The sequence below is a fragment of the Ambystoma mexicanum genome, chromosome 10 (assembly GCF_040938575.1).
Source record: "Ambystoma mexicanum isolate Mex_15411 chromosome 10, UKY_AmexF1_1, whole genome shotgun sequence".
In the NCBI taxonomy this organism is placed as follows: Eukaryota; Metazoa; Chordata; class Amphibia; order Caudata; family Ambystomatidae; genus Ambystoma; species Ambystoma mexicanum.
Window position 1 is genome coordinate 1,283,265,302 of NC_090932.1, and position 25,691 is coordinate 1,283,290,992.

Here is a 25,691-nt window from a genome sequence, read left to right on the forward strand (position 1 = left end):
ATTTGTATCCAGATACTTACGTTCCCTATTTTTCAACACTGTGAACTGGACCCTGTGTTCAGGAACCGATGGTCTCCTCCAACCTAGGATCAGATGCCATTCTACTACCAAGCAATCGTTGGAACTTGCACATAAAACCTCATAAAAAACAAGTAAGTTAGTGACACAGCATTTCTGCTTTAACACACAATGGGGATCATGGCATAGATACTTATTACCCTTTGTCCCTTAGGACCAATCATTACCTGCTAATCTATACAGAAATTAACAGCAGTCCTCCATGACACTAGCCCTACACCATAGGGTCCCGACACTTAAGAATTGATCCCTCCCAGCTGCATTATTATAAGACTGGGTACGCTGAGGCCAAATCCTTTTGGTAAGTTTTACCCTGCATTTTGCATTTATTGTGGATTTAACAGAAGAGACATACTAGAAATAGTACATTCGATATGACACTTACCTCTACAGGTCCCACGTTTATTTGTACAGGACGAAGACATCTATAATTCAGCAAAATCCTAGGAGAATATTATGATCTTTAAATGCATAGGTGAGCATCAAACATCCATCACTACTGTTTGGATGATGATGGACACCATCCATTTTTAACTAATGTAGTTTGAACGACAGACATAATTAGGAATCATGAGAAAGCTTAAATTTGTGCAGCATATAACCATATACCTCCCCCTCCTCTAATTTCTGGAGTGTACCAATTGGACAACATGAAATAGAAGAGTAGTTTAAAATAATAAGAATGGTCATGAGCCATCTTTATGGGATTTGTTAAGTTTTGAAAATGATGAATTATTTTTCCTTTGTTGAAAATGTCTATGTACGAGTTGAAAAAACACAAGTGGAGACATCTAATGTAAAATCTAATGTATATTCAAATGTTTTTTTCCTTATGGAAAATGTGTATGAAACAGAATGTATGCCCCTGATTAAGAGTGATACTAACTCGAAACGTGTTGGGCCAACGACATCAAATATAAAATAACATATTTGTTGTTTTTTAAACCTGATTCAGAAATGGTCAAATGATATATGTGCTATGTTTTGAATTTACCTTATCTATATAAGGTTATAAACTGGTTAAACATTACTGTAAGTTTTGTTTATATAGAACAAGGAAGGTCTGACTAGTGGCTTCCATTCTGGAGCCTGCAACATTGGACCAACTGACTTAAATTGACATTTAGGCCTAGGCCTATAGAAAGTGTGCAGGGGACGTAGATTTCCTATCTAATGAAATCTTTTTCTTTTGCTTCAGTTTTGACTCCAGGCCAGACAGCCTCGTCTTGCAGCTCCGCGATTCTAATTATTCTTGTTGCGACACAGCCTTCTCTTCCCGCTTCATGGGTCCTGGCTTACTAAATTCATGATAGCAATGTCCAGCTTCTATACAATGGCGGCTTCGCCTGCGTTCTATTCACTACGTATAGCCAGCGTCTATGATGACTTAGTCTACCTTGCATTTCAGCATCTGTACATTTATTGAACGGTTGATTTTCTGCATTCGCTTCAGTCAGTATCCTGAGACGTTGCGCATACATTTTAGGACATCACTGGATTCTTTTTCTCTGCTCCTTCTCATATTCCTTCAGGGAGTTCCTCCCCCAAGTTGTCATCCCTTTGGGGATACATTCAGTAAGATTGTATCAATGGGTATCTTCTTTTGAAAACACGCTGAAGAATTGGCACAACTTCTGGTGTCAAACATGGCACAATTTCCTGTCTCGAATTTATGGGAGGCAGGTGCTATTCTACAGGACCACCAGGCTCTCAGGGACACCCTACATCGCTGCATGGGGATCAGTGACTTTTTCCTACACTGCTTCAAGTCCTACCTCACCAACCGCCAGCAGTTTGTTTAGATGGACTTGTCTAGATCGCCAATGCTACCCATCGCCTGTGCTGTCCCACAGGGTTCCATCCTCCCCCCAGTGATATTCAATCTACACACAACATCCACCATAATGCTGACAACACACAGCTATACCTTTAGAGAGACTCCATCAAGGACATCAACAGGCTCAAAACCTGCCTCTCGCTGATCCAGTCTTGGATGTCCAGTGCATACTTGAAGCTCAACCCCTCCAAGATCGATTTCCTACTCCTCACCAACAATACTGAACATCCAGGCATACAGACATGACTATCAACCATGTGCCCTCAGGGCTTCACACGCGCGCACCTCCTGCACCAAGTCTCTCGGGTTCCCCAGCAGAAAACACCTCACCTTTAAGACACACATAGCTAAGAAAACTCATACAGCTTGCTGTCACCTCTCCCTCTTGCGGAAAGTCAAGCCATTCTTCCCTCCAGACAGCTTTAGATCCACCGTTCAAACACTGTTCCTATCCTACCTGGATGGGGCCAAGGCCTCCTGTTATCCTCCCCTGTACCCCTCAGAAGTGTCCTACACGCGGCTGCATGCCTCAACAAGGGTCTACGCAGATACGACTACATCACCCTGGCCCCCATCATACTTCGCTGGCTCCCACTGCATGAACAAATAACTTCCAAGTCTTGCTGCATCATCTATAAGGCAGTTACCCTCAAGTCACCCTGCTACCACGCGGTGAAACTCTGCATCTCTGGTGGACAGCACCCCACCAGAAGCCAGGACACGTGTAGACTTGCAATCCGCCACTTCTAAAAGGAAAGGAACAGAAACAAGCCTTCTCTGTCGATGCCCCGAAGTTATGGAACCTCCTCCCTGTCAGCATCAGACTGGGGCCCCATGCTCCTACAATTCAGAAAATAACCCAAGACCCACTGCTTCAAGGAGTCTCTCCTCCTCAGCACCTAAGCCATCATGTCGCCCCACACCACCTGACACGCTAGCCAGCATCTGCCCCTCTTCTCCCCACGACCCTGTACAGCTGTACCCCTCCTCTGTGCCCTTCTATATCCAACCCCCGTTCTGTTGTTACCTCTGAAGAGCTATCTGTTATGCATCTGTACTGTTGTATACCTCTGTTAAGTGCTCTGTTGTGAATCTGTACATGTATTGCTGTATACCTCTGTAACATGCTCCGTTGCTTGTCAAAGCTAGGTCCACGCGCAATAAATGCCATAATAATAAAAATGAATAATAATGATAAAAGGAGACACAGGAAGGGAGAGCTGATTGAGAGCTTGTGAGTTTGAAGAAAAGAGAGGGAGGACTAGTCATAAAAGGTTTTGAGGGTATAATATTAGTGCTATTGTGATATTGTGATAAGAAACTGATGGCAGGCTACAACTGATTGTGGGCAAAGTGTATGTTGAATTGCGGATATGGCCTGATTGATTGGGGTATACGAATATCAGTACACCATTATGGAGTGTAATGGTATTAATATATCTTCAGGTAAAGGAGACCTGACAAAACTCCCTGAAGTAGACTGTTTCATTTTCTAGGCACTAACCCCTAGTTGTATTTTACGGGTGTTACTTGTAACTAATGATTATTATTATTTCCACAAGGTTCCCTCCAAGGAGGTGACAAGGGGCACACAGGAATGGGATCCATCATTGAGAACTCAGAGTTGTAGCCCACTCCTTTTCACGTATCTCAGTGGCAGGCTACCCTCTTAACCATGTACCCCCATTTTAGGTAGGTTGGTTAGGGGAGAGCTGCCTGTTTCTATGTTGGTTTTGGTATTTTTTTGCAGGTCTTGTTAACAGTCACTTTTAGGTGGAGCTGGGATGGAGCTATGGTGGTTACTGTCCCCCCTCTGACCTGGTGGCAAAGGCCAGTCAAAGGGCCAGAGTCAAATGCCCTGGGCTACACTATGTACTAGACCATGGATTCCTGAAGTGTCGCATTGTCCCGTGGAGACATTCCTTTTAAACCATTTGTCCTTGTTTATGGGGTTGCTTGAGTAACTGTTTATAGTCCTTAGGTAAACTATCCCGATGATAGGCAGACAAAGGTGGGAAACCCCATTTCTTCGTTGAATTCATAGAGCACCCTGAGTTAGCAATCCTGACACTTTAGAGAACAGTTGTCTGTTCTGCCATTTAGGTAAACCCTAGCCCACGTTCCTGCAACCACTGTGTGGAAAATAAAGGTGTTGAACTTCATTCCTGACTCATGTTTCCTGATGAACTGTCATCACACAATAAAATGTTAGTGCTGTTACACTTGAATTGATAAGCACAAATATACAAGTCCAAAACATCAACGGCACGTGCAGAAAATGATCAATGTCTTCAACTAACTTTCAGAGAACCGGAAGTGAAAGGGATTTATGCCGGGGGACGGGCAGGAGTAGCACTAAGTTCATACACAACATTCCAAAGATATTGCTGTGCAGAGAAGCCAGAACTGCGAAGGTGTAGTCACCAAATTCAGTCGTATATGCCCAGGAATGTTTCCCAAATTCACTTGAAGAAGCTTTCCCTTGGATTTTGAAGGCAATTCTTCCAAACTGGGCCAGTGTGGATGGCTCCAATCTATTATTCGACCTTCAATGACTCTGGGTGCTTCCGGTTGTGTACTCCTTGTTTAGCCTTCTACTGGAGTGGGGCAAGTACCTAGAATCTATCTACATATTTCAATTGACTGGGCACCTAGGGGCACACATGCCACCATAACCTCCATTTTTGAGGAATTCATCTTTATTAGTTTATACCCACTCATCTATGGGAACAGACTGTTTAGAGAAAGGCCTTGGGATCAGCTGTGGACAATTAACCCGCTCCCGACGTTCAATAGAGGGAAGCAAGTCAATGATGAACCATGCCACATACTCCCATTTGGGATACACTGGTAATTAGGATCTGAAAGGCTGCTTGTCTGTTTCATTTCTGAAGTCTCCAACTTTGGGATTTTTCACAGACTGGTGTCAGTAATTATCTTCTTGGTGGTTACAACACAGGCCAACAATACTGTCTGAAAGACACAATTTATCATTTTACTTTGGAGTCCATTATATCTTGTGGAGGGGAATTTGCAGTGTCATTATTTCTTGAAGATTCAGGCTTGTCGGTCAAACTGATGCTGTCATTCAGTCCCAGAAACCCAAATTATGAGCAGTAGTAAGGCAGTGTCAATCCCCACTTTTGAGTACCAGAGGATTCCATTAAGGATTTGGAGGATATACAGCAGGCACTTACTTGGGATGAAAGATTGTGCTCGATGGCTCGATTACTCTCTCCACCCAGCTCTTTACTGGAGATGGCTCAAATCCCCTGCCCTGGTGGTGGGCACTTCGGTACTTGGTTGCCAAGGTCAGGATGATTGCCATGTGATGCACTATTGATTAAAATCGAAAACCAATTCAAAATCCTTGCCAGTTATTAACTAATACAAAATTATCCAATAGAAGTCAAAATAATTAAGAAGTTGTACCTTTATAACTACAGACAAATATCAAAGACAGTCTCTCTTTCATGCACATCAATCCGATTTTAGACTGATCAGTGATACAGTGTCTACACTATTCAATATAAGAGAACATCTCCAGAAAGCATCCAAAAGCAGCATTAGCCTTTCTGGAACCATCTGCAGCTTACTTTGAAGTTGTGCACATTGCACTGATATAACACCTCTTCAATAGCATTGGTAAGGGGGGAAAGCCCTCAAATAAATCAAAACATTGAAAATGGGCCACTTCCTCATTGCACACCATCTTTAAACCTATGGAGTCCCTTAAGTGTCCTTGCTCATTCATAATGTCCCCAGAGCTCTTAGATGTGTTCGTCACAGCGTGGTACACTCATTGGAGGATATGCCATGCCGTTCAAGATATATCAGGATGGCACACAAATCCTGATTTGACTGGATACCTACACAGACACTTACAGACCATAAAGCACTTGAGAGGCATATCTGTAAATATTGCTCTTTTATATCGCCTGAGTATACCATTTCATCAACACATCTCACATCTCAGCACAATTTTGTCCGGAGCATATCCCCAAAACAATGCCTTTTTGGAAGGCCTTCTGTCAGCTACTCTGAGATGTAACGTGCACGCTGCAGCATAACTCTCCAAACCACTCTGCAAATTCAACCACATCACCCTGACCCTCATCTAACTGCACTGGCTACCGCTGCAAGCATGTATCACCCTCAAATCCTCCTGCATCACCTATAAAGTTGTTGCCCTGAAGACCCAAAGCTAGCTCGTTCACAAGCCCAGCATCTCTGAAGGCCTACTATCCACTAGAGGTAAGGACTTGTGCAGACTTGGACTTTGCCAGTGAAGGAACAAAATAACCAAAAGACATCCGTCCACTGTCTTAGACCCCCAGAATCTGGAACCTCCTCCACATCAACATGAGACTTGCCCCTTCCCCTCTGCATCTCAAGAAGGAGCTCAACGCCCTTCTTGGCTCCTCCCTAACACCTAGGTCCACACATACACACTTCCCCACCTCACCTAAAACTGGGTAATCTGCCCCCCCCTTGTTTTCTCTGCAAGTTCCTTTTAGATCCCTTGCTGCAAATTGGCCTGCACTTCTGCTTCCCTGTTCTTAGCTTCCTGCTCCCTTGTATCCCTGCTTCCCTCACTAACTTTTAAAGCAATCAGTTGCATCCTGAAGTTAGGTCTGTGTTCAATAAATGCCCTACTACTACTACTACTACTACTACTACTACTACTACTACTACTACTAATTATTATTATTATTATAATATGTATATATTTGATCTTATTTAAGCCGCATGACGAAGGCACAAGGCATAACTTTATGAGGGCTCAACTAGTTAGTTAACCAGACTAAAAAACAAAGTAAAGGCATGCATGTGTGATGCACAATGGTATTTACTAATAGTAACAAGCAGGACATTTTCTATTCTCCCCCTTCTTATTAGTAATTCAGTTTAATATGGAGGTATTCAAAGTGGTGTTTCCCAAGAAAAAGCTCTATTTCACTAATGTTCTTTAATTGTTTTTGTCTGTTCAATACACTGATTGAACATGCATAAAGTAATTCCCTCACCGATAAACACTTACCAGACAGTAGGTACTTAAACCTGTCTCACATGCTCAAGCAGGGTGCGGTTGGCCTAGAGGAACTGGTGGAGTTCTAAAATATATCATCGTTAGTTGGAATTCAAACTGAGTCATGTAATGCATGATCCATGGAGTGTGGTTAAGTCAAATAACCTTTCTGGAACGATGGATCGTATTATACTCATGAGAGCAGCTACATGTAGTCAACAATTATCAGAACAAAACTCTTTCGTCCCAATAGGATTAGAATAAAGTACAGATATAACTTGGGAGGAATGAGATCCAAATGTCACATGCAGGAAATATACTCAGGGAGTCATTCTCGACGATTGGGGAGTGGAGTGGTCAGGGGACGTGAGTGGACAAGAAATGAGGCACGGAGAGATGGGCTTTAGTGAGTGGGGATGGAGGTATAGGTGGGGTTGTGGAAATAGCCGCAAGGTTGAGTTTAAGTTTGACCTCAATATTTAAGCCAATTTTGTTTATTTTGATTGGATGCTGTAAAATTGGTATTATATTCCGACAGAACAACCTGAGCACGGTAACTGTGAGGTAATTGGAGTGTTGTTTTATCAGAAGGCACAAAGACAGTGGCCCTCGTTACAACACCGGCGGTAACCAATGGCGCTATTAGCACCATGGTTGCTGCCGGTATTGTAACAAGTCCGCCAATGGTAAATGGGGAAATACCACCCCATTCCAAGGTTGGCGGGCCGGTATTTCCCCATTTACCATTGGTCCTTCCCCATTCCCATTTTTGCTCCATAGGGCTCAATGGGACTGGGGAAGGCGGTAATTGTAATTACCTCGGAAGTCCCTTTGCAGGTCCCTACTTTAACGGCTGGTCCAAACCAGCCGTTAAGGTCGGGAGCCGCAAAGGGACCTCGTAATCAGGCGATAAGGGTTTAACGGCGCTGACACCTTTTACGGCGCCGTTAAACCCTTACCGCCAGGGTCCTAATGAGGGCCAGTGTTTTGGGAACAAATAGGTTAAATAGACAGATACGTTGGAATAAGCTAAGCTACAGACAAGCCCTAATCATTTCATGAGACACCCCCCCCCCCTTTATGTTGTACAGTTTGTGGTGTTAATGTACATGTTGATGTATGTTTCTTTCCTGTTACATGCCAAAAAATTACTCCAATTAAAAATAAGTTGCAAACATTTCAAATAAGCCCTCAGGTTTGACCCTTTTCATTCACTCAATGGTGCTGCGGAACCTGTACTCTAGAAAGGACGTATCAGGAGCCAACATTCTTTTATTTTCCACAGTTCAGCCACCTTTGGTCAACTAATGCTATTTTATCCAGTGTTAATTTGAAGAAGTACTCCCCAAAAAATAATAATTTCCCAGTGGTCAGTTAGGGCTGCATACAAAAAAAACACTCTATTTCTGTGCAGACTTTACCATTAGATGGTGACTTTATTTCATGGCTCACTGAACTCCTGGAAATCGCTCAAATAAAAACACTCTCTTTAAATCTGAGGCTAGCCGCTGGCCACCTGTGCCCCCACCCCCCTCCCGCCCACACTGTCACTGGCATTTGCAAATCGGGGGAGTGTTCAGCTTCAAAAGCCGGAGTAAAAATCAGTAAGGTGTCTATGCATTTGTAGGTGGGTTTAGCTAGGGCTCTGAACATGAGGAAGATTCAATCACATGAACGCTCGTGGATTAATCAAAGCTTGTGCGTTAGTGGGCCAGAGGTTAGAACCGTCACCTGGCAAACCGTGGAGCTGTGGGTTCGATCTTCCTCATCCAGGTTTATTTCCGAATATATTACTGAGTATACTCGTCCTTTTTACATAGACTTCAATAATAGCCTGGCACTTACTGTAAGAATACAATAGGTATTGTTATTTTTTGGATTGTCTTTTTGTCTGGTCAGTTTAATGGTTCTGCCAGTTTCTGCCACATAAAGCCACGTCAGTTTTGATAAAATGTATGATACAGTATACTTTTAAAACCTCGGGTGCACATTCAAGCAGGGCATGGTTGGCTTTAATGTCATCATCAGATGGAATTAAACTATGTCTCCAGGCGACAGTCTCCAGTTAGATGACCAATGGTTGTATGGGACTCACGCTGTAGAAGGGCATCAACATTACAATGGTCGAAGTGGGCAGGAACGCCTGGGAATGGTGCACCTCTACTTTTTCAATTAAGCTTTACTGTTCGTGTACTTTTATTTTCAAAAAGATACCGTTGCGGAATGGTTTCGTCTTAAAATAAAAGCGTAGGAAGAAGTTGAAACTTGCTCTTTAGTGCCCTGCGCCGAACGTTCCCTTGAAGAGCAGGTGCATGTGTTTGGGGGTTTGTATTGCGCGTGGGATGGGGCGTGGCAGTAGGGTTTGTGGGGAGTGGGGCGGGCCAGCAGGGAACATAGTTCCACTACTTCTTTTGATACACTTTGACCACTGCAACATTACCTACAATTATTATATATGTTATGTTAACGTTAATTTAATTGAATAAAGTGCTCATGCGCCATAAATGGCAACTTGGCACAACTGAGTAATCTCCCGCTACCCCTCCTAACTTCGAAAGAGCTGATTCTACAACAGTTTTCGGAATTGAAACTGGTGCTTGTTTTAATGTGCAGAATTAGGACATTCCTTCGAGAGGGAGCCAGCACTGAGGAGGTCCTGCCGTCTCTTTTTTTCTGGCTGATAAGAAGGAATGGTCAGAAGGCAATTGTTGAACGGCGCACTAGGTGGAAGGTTAAACATAGTTTAAAGGCATAATTCGATCAATTCTGGGCCAGAATCGACGACTGCTCGGTGCACCAAATATAAGATCTTAAATGTAACATGTTTCTTGACTGTAAGCCCGAGTAAGGAATGCAGGGCTGAGGAGATGTGACTATATTTTGTAATATTTAATGCATGGCAACCCTCTGTATTCTGTAGTCTTTGCAGCAATCAAAATTAATACATATGCAGACCAAACAAAAAGAGCATTCACGTAATACAATTGGGTTTGGGCCAATGCCAGAAATGCTACATGAGATACACATTGAGTAAGATGAGGCACGATCTTATTCAATAAACCCAGATTACAAGATCATTGTTTACCTGATTGATTTGGGGAAATAGAGAAAGGTTGCCGCCTATGATAATTCTAGGGTTTCTCACAGATAGTGATGGAACAGGACAGTTTCCAAGTGTCACAGTCCAATATGGTGACAGATCAAAAGTCAAGTCACCCAAAATCATTAGCTCCGTTTTGCTATATATATCATCACTTCCACCACTTTTGGTCTCCCGATGCTCTTTTATCTGGTGGTTTTTTTGTGGATGTGATCATGCAAAAACAGTATTTCATTGTGGTCGGTTAAGTCTGAATTGACAAATATTTTGCATATGACTAGACACTGCTAATAGTGCTTCATATCTCTTGCAAAATGAATACATTTCACAGCTCTCGTGCCATGACTCTTGTGCAACAGGAGTTGCCAAATGGATCCCTCCTTGCACAAAGCTTGTCCCACTGCACACCCCCATGTCCCTTGCCTGCTTATCCTTGGCATTTCTTTTACTGGGCATCTATGATACTGGACCATAGATGCCCAGTGAAAAAATGTCATGCCATTGTAAGAACTGACTAGACTGATCTCATCAAAAAAACAGATTAGCAACCTAAATACACTTATCATGCTTGCTTTATTATGCTTTGTTAAAGCAAACATGGTAAGCGTTATTATGTGACTAGAATGCATTTTGATGCAATCAGTCTATCGACGTCTTACTGTGGCATGACCTTTTCTTACTGGGCATATATGATACAGCATCATAGACGCATATTTAAACATGCCCCCCCCCCCTCCCCTTGTAAATCATCCTCCCAGGCGGCTAGAAACCCAACAATAGCACATCCACATGTACTTACTCATTCAAATACACATTCACACAACATCCATCTCAAACACCATTCACACAAACAAAAAACATTCACTTGCTCATTCAAACACCCATTCATGCATTCGAACAGCATTTACACAGCATGTAATTGCTCATTTAAACACACATTCACACAACGTTCATTTCAAACAACATTTGCTCACTCATTTAAACACAAATTCACACAGCATTCACTTAAACAGAATTCACTCAAGATTCACTTGTTCATTGAAACACACATTGACACAGAATTAACTTATCATTCACGCAGCATTCATTAGCTCATTCATTTCTTTCATCAACTGCTGCCCCACCCCCACCACCCACCCTCTCCCCAGTCCAGATTCAGCTCTGTTGTAGTCTCCAGAGAGCCTCCGGTTCCCTCACATCATGAACTGGGACCACAAAGCAGAGCGCTTCCTGGTTCCGGCTCATGTGTGCAGGTGCTGGATCGCTTATGATGCGATGCCCCACTCAGTTTGTACCCTCCTACATACAAACGTGCAGTTCTTCAGCTAGCATTCCTAATGGGCTATGTAAGGCTACAGAAGCAAAACGCCCCGGGACTTACATGGCTCATTGAGCATGATTGGCTGGGGATCTTAACTGTCAAAGGGAAACACTGGTTTCCTTTGTCAGTTAGCCTAGGAGCACTACTTCAGCTGCAACAAGAAACCGAGTGAGCGCTCCTGAGCTGGTGCATCTCCTCCACAATGGGTGAAGATTTTGGTGGATGAGCGCCACCTCCATCTTTTTCTGAACTTGATCATTGTCCACTATAACCTCACAAGTGGGATGTGTTTGAGAGTTTTCTGGTAATATGCGTACAGGTGTTTTCAGGTAAGCACACACTCATATTTCTGGGTTGAGCAGTTCCTGAAGTTTTCCATTGAAAACTGTGGTAACATTCCTTCTAGAAAAGATGATGTACAGTGGTCCAGTGTCAATAATCAAGGTAAACTCTAAGACTTCTTCTGTCATTATACCTTTTTTGGAGTCAACATTAGGCTGCTTTGCTCGATTTATGTCCCTGCCTTAGCACATGCAGGCAACCACATCAGAGGCATCTATTCTGCACACACCCTATCCTCATTAGTTCCAGAGCTTAACCATGGTTCCTGCGGTCTACCCGATTGGCCTGCCAGACGAGCGGCTATGGTTGGTTTGGAACGTGTCCTATCTTGTCCCATCTAATAGTCGATACAGCTGCAATGGCCTGTTCCTCGTCGGTCACCTCAAGTTATGCTGCCCTTACCTCTGCCCCACGTATGCCACTGGCGAACACTACTTTAAGGCACTTCTTATCAATTTAGGCTGAAACCACCACCTCCTATAAATTATGGTTTCAGGCTTGCCACACTTTTTTGCTGTATACTTTGGTCACATGTTTGTAACATGAGATCATGCAAGTATTGATTTCTTTTGTATTTATATTGAACACCCCACAAACTGAATTGCCTTAGGGTGCTTGCAAGAGTTGGACAAGGAAGTGAGGCAATCAAAGGGCGGGGTTGAAGGAGGAAAAAGGGGAAAGGGAGACAAAGGAAGTAGAAAGGAGGTGGAACATGCATTCAAATGAGATGGAGGTCTTGTGGTTAGTAAAGGAAGGTTTTAATTTCAGCCCGGAATTGAACGAGATCGTCTTTATAGGGCCTCATTACGAGTCTACCGGTCCGGGAACTACAGTACCGGTAAACTTGCCAGTACCGTAGTTCCCAGACCGGCAGACTACGAGTTGTGGTCGCGGGGGCCTTTTTGCCCGCCAGGACTCACCTGGCGGGCACACAGGCACCCGTGAGCACAAAACGTCGGATGCACCGGCACCATTCACAGATGGTGCCGGTGCATCCGGCTTCCCCATTCCCATTGAGCCCTATGCGGCTCGAATGGGAATGGGGAAGAATTTTATTATGGCACCCTGGAATGGGCAATTACCGGGTCTGCTGGGATTGTAATACCTTGGTAATTGCCCAGTCCAGGGCACCGGAAAAAAAAGCAACTCTGGCGGCAGCCGTGCCTGTATTATAGGCACGGCTACCGCCAGAGTCGTAATGAGGCCCAATGTCTCAAAAATGAGGCAGGCAGATAAGCAAGCCAAGAACGGGGTGCGAAAACAGAAAAGCATCCGTCTTCTCTTCTGATGCAATGAGACGAGGAATTATGAGGAGGTTTGAGTCCGAAGAATGGAGAGGGCTTATTAATTGGCAGCAGTGTATTCTGTTTTGCAGGTAGCGGGAGCATGGTGGGGAGTTTGTGATGGCTTTTCAATGTAAGACATTGCATTTTTAATTTGTTCCTGGCTGCTACCAGAAGGTGGGTTGAGACTGACTGATGACTTTTGAGACCGAAGATCAAGCAGAAGGCAGTATTTTTGACCCTTTGGAAATGATGAATTTGGCAGGTTAGCATGCCTGCTTAAAGGGGACGGCAGTAACCCAGGCTTACATTTATGAAAGCACTGATTACCATGGAGTGGTTCTCTTGGGGAATATAGGCAAGGACCTTATGCAATAGTTACATCTGGATGGAGAAAGGTTTTGATCACTGTATTGATCTAGAAATTCAAGCTCAAATCATTGTTCCCTTGTACAGCTGAGGTTTTGAACAGGCGATTTAATGGGAAGATATTGATAGGAATATGTTTGAAGTGGTCATATCATGCCAATAGGGTTGACAAGAATTGGTGTTCCCGTTACCAGAATCTCAGAGTAGGATCCTTTGAGCTTAAGGAAATTATCGCTCATCTAGGATTCTCTGTCAAGTAGTTCTTTGGAGGTGATGGAGAATTGCTCTTTGCCCCCAGAAACACACAGGTATATTTAGGGTCTTCCAAAATGGGATAAAAGAGGAGGTGATGTGATCTGATGATGTCCAACAGAGGTTTAGCATAGATGTTGAAAGGTAAAGGCGAGAGGAGGAGCATTGGGGCACTCTGCATGGTAAATGGCTGGGTTAGGATAAGGAATTGCCTAATGTTATGCTCTGCCTTCCTTTTCAGTGAAGGAGCTGACCATTTAATGGCATTGTTAGGAACTCCTGCAATTGATTAATGCCTCTGTGAAATGGGCTGGTTGACAGTGTTGAAGGCTGCAGAGAGACAGCTGGTTGTAGAGCCCTATCCCATATTGAGCCCAAAACTGATTCCATACTGTGATGGTGGCAGAATACGGGCTGCCGATGATCAAGGGGTGCGTTTGTTCGATATGTTTATGGTTCTATTTCGAGACTACTTTCTCGAGAATTTTGGCTGGCCTAGGGAGACCAATGATAGGTCAGTAGTTTTTGTTGCACCCGGAGGGGCTTTTGAGCAAAGGGGTAATCGGGGAGTGTCTCAAAAATTGAGAAATGAACTTGTAGGTAAGGAGCTGTTGATGATGGTCTGACTAGATGACCGGAGTGATGATAATGTATGAGCTTGTGATGCCAAACTGAAGGGTGGTATCAAGACAATGCCCTATTTTTGTGAGGACAGCAAGAAAAAGATTCTGACATTGCCACTGTCACATATGTCAATTAACTCATTGCATGCTGGGACAGTGTTGTCTTCTAGGGAAAAGTTAAAGTCATCCACAATAATTAGATGATCTGAAGTCAAAATGAGATCGATGCAGATATTGGAGAAGTTATCCAAGAACATTCAGTATTAGAAGTTGAGGAAATGTATGTTAGACGAAGGGCTAATGGCTAGTTGGATGCCCGACATCTTGCAAGAAGGTGACGATGAGAGATCTAGATGGGATGGATGGATGAACGGGTAGATGGTCGTATTTATTGGTGCTATGCTACCATCTCTGCCTCCAGGTCTGTTGTGCTATAGTGGGGAGGTAAGAATCTGTGAGCCAGGTTTTGGATATCATTAGGATATGAAGGCTTTAGTCCAGGATGAGGTCTCTGATGTTATTAGCTTCATGGCTGGCAGACCTGGCATTTATAAAAGCACATTTGAGTGAGCAAGTCTTGTCCATACAAGGACTACTGAAAGACGCAAGGGTATATATTAGAGGGCAAGGAAGAACCACTGATCTGTGCATCCATTTAGGTGGGAGTCTCTGGAATAATGGAGCTTATAAATATTTTCAGGAGAAAGTGGAATTATGTCCGTCATTTTCAATTAATTGGCAGAAGAGTGCTGGTGTGTACTAATGAAAGGAATTTGGAAGATATAAAGTAGATGATCTGATACGTTGGGTCATCAAGAAAAACTAGAACGCCATTAAGGATTTTGTTACACCAGGTAGAATGGGCACTGGCTACTTTCTACCAATAAAGACTGTAGCATCTATCTGGCAAACCAGTGATTCTGATGATGCGAGATTGATAATCAGATGCAAAGCTTCAGATGAGCTCAATGACAGAAAATTGATCTAATTCAGAGAGCCGTGTGGCTAGGAGAGCTTAGAAATAATGACAATAGCTTCAGTAGAGTTCAGAGCCAGAGTTTTGGAGACTTAAGGTCAGCAACCAGATCAAATCAGTGCTATTGACAATTAATGCAGTTCTTAGAAGAGGATGACTTGAGAGAAACTTGTTGGTCTTCTTCTCATTTAATAGGTGAGGGGTTAGTCCTTTATCTCTGTCAGCCAACTGGAGTGAATCAGTGAGCCTCCTTCTCTTGCAGCCAAAATGTTTAATTGGTCATTTGTCTATTTCAAAACTGTGAAGTAGCACCACCTCCAGGGGACGAGTGGTCACCATAGCAAAAAATCCAGGTAGAGAAGCACGATCCTATGGTAGCAGTAAACGGTATGCAGTGAAGCAAGCATACCTGCCAGTGGGGCTCCAACAAAGGGCTTTCACGGATTTGGTTCCATGGATGAGTGACTTTGTGGATGAGATAGCAGGCACATCGAGTCTTTCCTGAAGAGGGAGTCTAGTCTCCACTCACTCATTGCCTGTGAATAGGTTAGGGAATGGCTGGCTCCAGCAGGGAAGAGAGTGCCGCCTGTGACCCCAAGGCTGCTGAAGATTCTTTGTGCTTGGAGGTTGGTGGCTGCTGATTGATTCAGTGATAGTAGGTCAGGCGGGAGCCGGCATTCGTAGTTGGATCCGGTGAAAGTTCTCAGCCATCCTAACTCCCCCAAGTGCATGGGGCAGTGAGGATGGGAGGGGAGTCAGGCAGTGGGGGCCTGGGAAGCTGATGGGGTCCGGGCGAGGTGTCAAAGTACCTCTTGCTAGTCGCCATCTGGCATCATCTTGTATTCATGATCACCTCGTGTCACCATCATGTATTCGTCATCTAGTAGCCATCAACTGTTCCTGTAAATTCAACAGCATCCCCTTGTTGCAGCAATATAGTTTTCTTCGCCCTCACCCCTTACGTATGGCTATCTAACACTATGCCGGTTGTGTCACAGAAATGACTGCAACATGTATTTGGGCCTTCTTATACTTATGATAGGATTGCCTATTTATAACAGACTTAATACCCAGAGGTTTCTAAGTGCAGACACTGGGATCGAACCTTTGTTGCTCTGTGTCGTCTTGCTTCCAATGCGAGCACGTTGCCCCTGAGCTATCCTCCCGAGATTTGGACTTGTGTTTCAAAAGTAGGCTCTGGAAGGTGCCTACAATTGTTGAGCCCCCAATGCCTTGGAAGAGGATTAGTGCCAATTTCATCTGGTCATCATTCGCCCTTAAATACGACTGAAATGAATCCACCCACATCTACCCCCATCTCCCACTTGACTGGTGGTTCTTCTGGAGTTGGCAGGAACGGGGTTGGTTCTTAAATTCAGAATAGCAGGCCTCGTAGATTTCACAGGGTGAAATGCTTGGCGCCCTGTACAATTGTGAATTTGCGATTTTGTATGGCAATGGAATGTGGGGTATCTTATAAGAACACCCTTACAATGATGTGTCTGAGTACCACCTGTGGAATCCCTTTCTCTTCAATGTTCCCCTTTTTACTTGATGCTGGGAGGTTCCTCAGTTTGGGGCTGCATATCTGAGTGGCATTGAACAGAGCAAATGCCAGGGTTCCAAGTGTCCTGTGATGGGTCAGGTACACCACTGCATGACCTGCTTCCGACAGTACTTCCACGCAGAGGTCTACTTCCCTCGCCGATGGCTGTGCAGCAGCTTCCTTTCTGTAATGCAGCATCAGGCCTGCAGTTCGTGGGGACATGCCTCTCAATGCAGTTAATGAGTGGGGGTAGCTTCCTTTGTGCAGAATAATACCCGGTCTCTGGTACACAGAGATGCCCCGGCATCACCTCTCTTACTGCCTCCCCTAGCAGAGCGGTAGGCAGAGTTCTGCATGGATGGACTGGTTAGAGTCACTGTGGAAGGAATGGTGGAACGTGGAACGGTGCAGAGTGACTTCCGTGAATGATGTGTAGGCTGTGGGTATGCGGGTATTGCTTGCGTAGTGGGTGGCCTGGACTGACTTCCAGCCTGCCTTTTCTGTGGCACTTGAGGTATCTGTTAGCAGAAGACTGTTTAGCCTATTGCCCTGTCAATTACACCAAGTACTAATTGTCCTTTTCTCCCCCCTCCTCTCGGTCTCTCTAGTCTCCCAAAGGTCCAGATCCCTGCCTGCCCCTCTTATTTTGACCATGGCGATGGACGCAGCAAGGCACCCTCTTCCAGTGCTCTGCCCCACTGCAGATTTACCCGCTGAGGCTGGCACTGCTTTAAAAGTTCTTCAGAAGTCCCTACTGTTAGCATGCCGCCTACTTTCAAGTTGAGGATTCCCTGGACACTGGATAATCTATCCCTCCCCAGTCTCCACTATGCAACAAGTGAGGCAGCACACTACAATGATAAGTAAAAGGAGTTTATTGGATAGCGCTCTGTATTGTCTATTCCTAGGTCGCCTCACCAACGTGGACTGCTGGGTAACTGACCAGGATTCATGTGCCGACCTTGCAGTTAGCTTTGCATGACATACCAGGGTTATGACATGACGTGCGATGTGAACTGGGAACACAGTAAGGTATATGAGGTAACATACTGCAGCAGTCTGGGATTTCATTTCTCCACCTAATTCCTTATGGGACTTGTAGTCCTGGGCTACACAACACATCTTTAGACTCTCTGTGAGGCAAAAGCAAAGCATACCCTGCTTTCCAATTGTGTGTATTTCAATCTTTTATTTCAATATGGCTCTGCAAGAACCATGTTTAAACTTACTAAGGCCCACATGACCACTGTGTGTGCCTGATTTCGAGAACACACTACATGCAAGTGGCATTTGTGAATATGCTTTGCTTTCTTAAAATGCACCTTTCAGCATGGCTAGAAATGTGTATTGTTTACGGTCAACACTATATATGTGTTCCTGCAGCCAGTCGTATGCTCCTTTAGATGAGGCAGCCATCCCGGGCCTGCATAATGTTCCTTTCCCCAGATTAAGTTCAAACTGAACATGTTCTCTTTTTTTCCACTGTGGGAATGAAGGGTCCAGTATGGGTTTCTTTGCTAGTCACTTTACTCTGCACCATCTGATGAAGAGGCCTTTGTGACTTTAAAAGCAAATGCACTGCTCCGTCTCTGTTTATTTCCAGTTAATCGAATTAAAGATATCAGAACCTTCAGTGTGTGTGATTTTAAAACTGGACTTTTTATTGCGAAATAAGCATAACTGAAAAGAATCTCAGCAGAGGCCAGACATTTGGTCAACATGCTTCTACTCAGGACCCTTTTCGCCCAATGGCCTCTTTGTGAAGACAGAGCAGGCAATGGGTTAAACATTGACGACAGCATGTGTGCAGGCAAAACGCTTTAAAGAATGCAAAGTACTATGCAGTGATATAAGATGGATCACCATAGAATCCAGTGGCAAAGCAGGGATATGATCCTCAACACTTTGCCTCCACCATCTTTAACTTGACTGCCTAATGGGATTCTGCACAGTTTTGACAGCCCTTTTTTGAAAGGACTTAGCTCTAGGCCTGCATCATACAAAAGCTGTATTGGTTTTTATAACAAGCGCTTTTGGATGCAAGTTTGTTCTTTTGTACTTTATAAACTCAAGTTTATCAGCCTCTCAAGGGACAATTTACAATGCTGGTATCTGCTACTTGCATCTGGCATAGGAACACGGATCCCCGCAACAAGAGCTTAACACACTGAGCTTCCTTCTGAACCACTGTGGCACTCAAAACCCACCAACTTCTATTTCACCGTGGGTTTTTACATGTGGCCAATACATTCCCCAAAGAAGGAGGAAATGCTGCACATGTGCTGTAGTGAACGCCTAAACTGTACGCAATGCAGTGAACACATACGCCTTGCACGACTGATTGATCAGATCAAGGCTTAATAGCCAGGCAACAAGCTCAGAGCCTGAGCGGCACACTAAACCATATGATGGGATGTTTTATTATGAATGAGGCAGCCAGCAGGGGGCCTCCCCATAGCAAGGGTCCAGGTCACATGCCCCTTTTGGTCTTCTATTAAGGCATCTCTACACTGGTGCCTCCAACGCCTACTTGGGCACCAGTTGAAGCGCTGCCATCCTTCAGTTCTGAGTTATTAGGACTTTCATGCTCGATGAGGGGGGGTGCGGACGGACATGACCGGTAATGGCTTTCCAGCCCGAGCCATGGTAGGCCTGAGAGAAGAAAGGGCCTCGGCGAGGGCTGTGGGCCGATACAGGCCATGTCCAAAACGGCAGGGATTGTGTATTCTCGCCCGCTGTTCCAGCCACCTGATTGGCCAATGACACTTCCGCAGGCGTTCCTCTTCTATGCAGCTGTGAGTGCACAGCAGCAGGCCCAGTCACGTCACAACATAAACACTGTAGCCCATACCATACCTTGATGGGGCAGAGTGTTTCAGGGCAGGACATCTCAGCCTGTCTCTCTTATCATTAGCGCGGCCCACTTTCCGCCCTAGGGATTCTCTGAACATTAGTTTAAATGCAGAGAAGACCTGGGAAAACACCCTTGTGCAGATTTTCTCCACGTCGATAGTACTTTAATGTGTGGTGGCATGCACATGCCGCACAGGAACCGCACACCATAGAGTCCTAAGAGAGTACATGCCCCTGGGGAGCTCATCATTCGGATGCCCACAGCATGACTACATTCCCACATATTATACCCGGGTTCTTTGTGGCAGCAGGAACCTAGAGCAATGCTTGTTAATAGTTTCAAGTACAACGGAGTCACAACCACACTGCGCATACACGTTAAGTTTAGATGAATGGAATATTTTTATGAAAGTGAAAACAGCCAACACGTGTGACCACAAGGTCTTCTTCCAAGCTCGACTGTGTTCTATTCTCCCACTTGTGGGAACTTAAAGGGTACTGTTTTCAGTAAATTATATTAGCCACAATCGCGTAGCGCTCAACTCTGACCTCCCTGGCAGATCGCCGTGCATCCACTCTCAAGGAAGACCTTGTGGTGAAAACATGTGTCGGCTGTGTTCACTTTCATTAAAATATTCCATTCTTCTAAACTTAACGTGTAAGCGCAGTGTGGTTTTGAATCTGTTGTACTTCCTTGTTGGTTACCCTGGACATAGGGTCCAAATCATCACAACCGCACACTGCATTCGACATTAGAGAAACAACCAATTCTCAACCTTGGATAATAGGGTTAATATTTACATAGCTCAAGTTATAGCATTGACAAGCGCTTTGTGGTTCCGTCTTATGCCATACAATTATTGTTGTCAATTAATTAGACAATCACGATTGCAATATGTGCTATTAAGGCCGGCATTGCAGATCGATAGATAGATAGAAGCGCGCCTCACAGCCCAGGCGCAGAGAGAACTGCCATTATTCGCTGCAAGCCTTCAGTGGATGGCACAAGAACCTGTGCAGATCCGGGGTCCACAGGCCTTAAACCACATGAATGCGTTGAATCCCTGATCCATCTCTGCTGTGTTTGACGGCGGATCAACATCACAGGTAAGAGAGCACAACTAGCCATTAATGTACAGGTCTCAGAATGAGTCTGTGCACAGGCCTCAGAATGAGTCTGTGCCCAGCTGAAATGAGGTTACTAACCAGAGCACGAAAAGCCATTAATGCACAAGCCTCAGATTGATGCCTGCCCAGCTGAAGTGAGGTTAATGACCGGAGCATAAATAGGCATTAATGCTTAGGCCTCAGATTGATGCCTGCCCAGCTGAAGTGAGGTTAATGACCGGAGCACGACTAGCTTTTAGTGCACAGGCCTCAGATTGAGGCCGTGCCTAGAAGAAGTGAGGTTAATAACAGAGCATGACTAGCCATTAATGCACAGGCATTTCTCAGGTGACAGTTCCTAGAGATTGTGTGCCATTTCCAACACTGGACACCATAAAAAGGCTCCTGGACCTTGAGCCAATGGAACATTCTGTATAAGACACATCAGGGCAGATGGTCTTCAGAATGATTACCTTCTAGCCACGGTCGGGCGCCGCCCCTTCCGCCACGAGTACTAAAATGAAAATGTCTGCTCATATGGCGAGGGCGGGATGCTTGGGAGCCGCCGAGGCAGACAGGGCTGTTATTGTATAATGGACCAGATGGAGGGGACGCTACAAAGGAGGCTAATGTACATTTCATTCCAAATCCGCCTCGTGTGGAGGGTCTGGAGCATGACTCTGTTCCTACTCTTGCTGATTTGTTTACTCCCCTCCATTTATCTGCCTGCTTTTAATTCGTCCTTCCTTCCTTCCTTCCTTCCTTCCTTCCTTCCTTCCTTCCTTCCTTCCTTCCTTCCTTCCTTCCTTCCTTCCTTCCTTCCTTCCTTCCTTCCTTCCTTCCTTCCTTCCTTCCTTCCTTCCTTCCTTCCTTCCTTCCTTCCTTCTTTCCTCCCTCCCCCCTTCTTTCCTCCCTCCCCCTTCCTTCCTTCCCCCCCTCCCTCCCTATCTTCCTTCCTTCCTTCCTTCCTTCCTTCCTTCCTTCCTTCCTTCCTTCCTTCCTTCCTTCCATCCTTCCATCCTTCCTTCCTTCCTTTCTTCCTTCCTTCCTTCCTTCCTTCCCCCTCCTCCCTCCCTTCCTTCCTCTTCTTTCTTTCTTTCTTTCTTTCTTTCTTTCTTTCTTTCTTTCTTTCTTTCTTTCTTTCTTTCTTTCTTTCTTTCTTTCTTTCTTTCTTTCTTCCTTCCTTCCTTCCTTCCTTCCTTCCTTTCTTCTTTCCTTCCTTCCTTCCTTCCTTCCTTCCTTCCTTCCTTCCTTCCTTCCTTCCTTCCTTCCTTCCTTCCTTCCTTCCTTCCTTCCTTCCTTCCTTCCTTCCTTCCTTCCTTCCTTCCTTCCTTCCTTCCTTCCCTCCCTCCCTCCCTTCCTTCCTTCCTTCCTTCCTTCCTTCCTCCTTCTCTCCCCCTTCCTTCCTTACTTCCCTCCTTCCTTCCCTAATGTTTCTTACGTGTATGTATAATTTACACAATACGTACATTCATGACAATTGTAGAAGCTGCTCTTCTAAGTAATCTACCTCTGCTTTAGTTGCAAAGGCTTATTTGTTATTTCTTAGTTTGTTCTATGGGTCTCAAGTTCGGTGGTGCATTAAAAAAGTGACAGTAATTCTGTTAAAACCATTTTTTTGGCATTACCCTAATTACTGCCAAATGTACCACACCACTGAATTCCGATTTTTGGGGTGAGCCGGACGATTACTTCCTGCGTTCAGCTAAATCCTCCACTTTTCCTACAAAAATCATGTGATTTACTGTAGAATTACTGCTTGTAGTCAATCCGAAAAACTCAGACGGACTTCAATAACGGGGACTAAATATTCCTTACCCTAACCCGTACTACCCCAGTAAGCCTGCGGGACCAACGGGGGTAACGGAAAAAAAAAGAGTTTGGTAGTAATTCTGTTGAAATACAGTGAATTGCCACTAAATTCTTATTGAGGTGCTATTATGTCTTTACAGCGCAACAGCCACGCACAAACGCCCAAGCCATGTGGTAAATGGTGCTCTTGTTAAGCACTTGCACCCTGTTTACCTATCCTTTCTGCTCCATTCTTCCCACCGTTCATTTTTTTGGGGGCCTCACTGACCGCCTCCTGGTCTTGCTCTTCCTCTTTCCCCAACCTTCGTTTTTCCTGTGGTTCCCCTGAACCTCCTTTCTGGCCCCCCTATCCTCTCTGTGCCAGAGATCCAACTCCCCTTTCTCTCAGCGTGCTAGCGCCTCGTCATCTCCCCTTCAGGCCCCAAAACACTTTCCCTGTTGCCCCACATGCTAACTGTGAATCCTGGCTCCACTCCCCTGCTTGCCTCATGGGGCATGAATGGACTGACCGGTTGTGAGGAATTCGACCATCCAAACGGTTTGTGTCCGCTCACCTGGACTTTTTTGAAATTTTATATGAAATTGAATGATGGTAGATCAACCTCTAGAAAATGTGTGGAGCTAATCCACACACATTTTCCTATGCTTGCCTACCGACATACACTTAGATCTGTGTACTCTGGGTGGACACAGCCTACAGGCGCAGTCCTCCCTATCATATTTTGTTGGGATCTGACCGGTGGAGTACATGATGCATCCCAGAAGGGGGGGCAGCCAAAAGCTTCCTCTTGCCATGGCCAGCCTAATTAACTATCAAAGGCTCCATGGATCTGCCCTGTCCGTTTTTTTACCCTCTGCAGATGGAGGCAGCAATTAACATAATTAACATACTAATAGAGTATACTTCATACAGGCCCACATGGGGCCTGGCTGCAGAGGCTAAAACAAAGGAGACGGGAAACCCCAACACCCCTTTCATATGCACTGTGTCAACCAGAAGCCAGCTGCCGCCTCTAAGTATCAAGGGCAGTGACCTGTCATGTCTGGGACTATGTAGTTACAGTAGGCAACCCCCACAGGGGGACCCCATTCAGAAGGTATGAGTATGCTGATTGATAGAGACAGAAAGCCTGTTCTCGCTGCAGCTTCAAGGGAGACCTGCCGCTTTAATCATTAGGAACCACAGAGCGCTCCATTACCAATAACTGGAGAGACCTTTTGGTCCACAACAGACAGGAAGAGGGGTGGGACTTAGTTTTACATGTTTTCACCTTTACTGTTGCAAAGAATTCTGGTTATGCCCTCACACATGCAGGGGATTGTTGGTGGGGACCCAGGATTGGTTCATTAAGCTAGGCTTAGCCTACACCAATCATTGTGGCTCATTTAGCTATAAAAGAGGGCTGAGCCACTCTTTTGGGGAGATCATCTGAAGACTTTGTAAGTAGTAGCAAGTCTGCCTTACAGCCTCCGCCAGTGAAGGAAGGCCATGATTTGCAAAGAGTGAAGCAAGATCGCTCCCCTAAACATCTCACAGGGAACAGAGGGAGATACTAAATCCAGTGGACCCTCCAGCAGCTCCAGAACCGGTACTCAGCCAGCACAAAGCATGCCCTGCTAGGCTCAGCAAGCAAGCTTCCTTGGTGGGAAGTGCCAGTGAGTCTCTGAACCAAACCAAGGAAACAGCCGTTGCCTGCACCACTCTCCTCAGCTTTGGGCCGTCCGCCTTAAAGGATGACATGAGCCCACTGAAGAAGCTAGGAGTGGGGGCACTGTTGCGCAGCAAGCAGATGAGGATATGAGCCTCCTCCACTCCTACGCAGCCGCCGGCATCCTGCAAGTTAGATCCTGTTTCCCTGCCAAACTGAAAAGGTATTTCTACACCTTTTGGCACCGGAGGGTGGCCGCCACAGTTCGCTTCAATCCTGTGCGAAATCGGTGCTTGTAGGCCCATAATCCGCTGCTCAATCTGAGCAGTTGAAAAAGAGGATGCCCTACTGATCTGTGGACTGCTGGTCGTAGAAGTTGTAGGCGGTCGACAGTACCCGCAGACACAATCCAGTGCACTGCACACCGGCTGGTCTCCAGGGACGAACGTGGGCCAACTTATGGAACGGGGTTCGCCCGCCCTGCACACCGCCATTGGGTGAGTGGACTATACCAGCAACTATGATGGCTAACTTGTGCAGACGGGGCACACCCGGAGGCCGGAGCAGACTTTCTACCCCCTGGTGAACTGTGGCGGCAGGTCCACTGAGAGCCACCAGTGGAGGCACGTGGGACATGCCTTACTTTGCTTGGCCGTCGGCGCGCTGATCGGGCTGACGAGGATGGGCCAATACGTCAGGCAGCCTTTTGTGTGTGCCCTCAGGAACAACTGATGTTTAGAGGTACCGGTCGTAGCACTGTGTCGGACAACCCCTGCTTCTGGCATTGCGGCGAGTGGGACCAGAAGGGTGGGAGACCTCTCCAAGAAACAGGGTGAAACCGTGGGACAATATTGCCTAAACAGTATTTAGACAAGAGGAAAGTATACAAAGTGGTCTTGCTGAAAATTAGAAAGCCACCAAAGCACTGCACCTCCTATAGGCCTTAATCACTAATTAATACGGAAACTAAGGTCTTGGCCTGGGTTCTGGCTAACCTCTTGCTTGGGGTAATAGGCTTACTCCTTCACCCAGGCCAATATGGATTCATACCTTCCAGATATACGTGGATAAACCTGCAGGGTCCAGTTTGCCATAGAGCAAGCCTCAGTACTGTCTGCTCCGACGGCACTTCTGGCGATAGACATCGAGAAGGCGCTCGGCTCCGTCAACTTAGCGTCCCTGTGGGAGATCATGGGCTGCATGGAGTTTAGTGTGAACTTTCTCAAATGGGTACATTTACTCTAAACCTCCCCTCAGCCATGGTTCGAGTCAATGGCGTATCCACTAGGAGCTTCACTCTGCGGCAGGGGGACACGACAGGGTTGCCACCTTCCCCCCTTGCTGTTCACTCCAGCCATTGAACCGCTCGTGATTAAATTACGGACAGCTCCAGACTGGGCGGGGTTCAAATGGCTTCGGGAGTGGGGGGAAACAGGGTCTCGCTTTATGCGAACAACCTCCTAGTCTATATGAGCAACCCGGTAGTCCCCTGTCAGATGGTGACCAGAACTCTA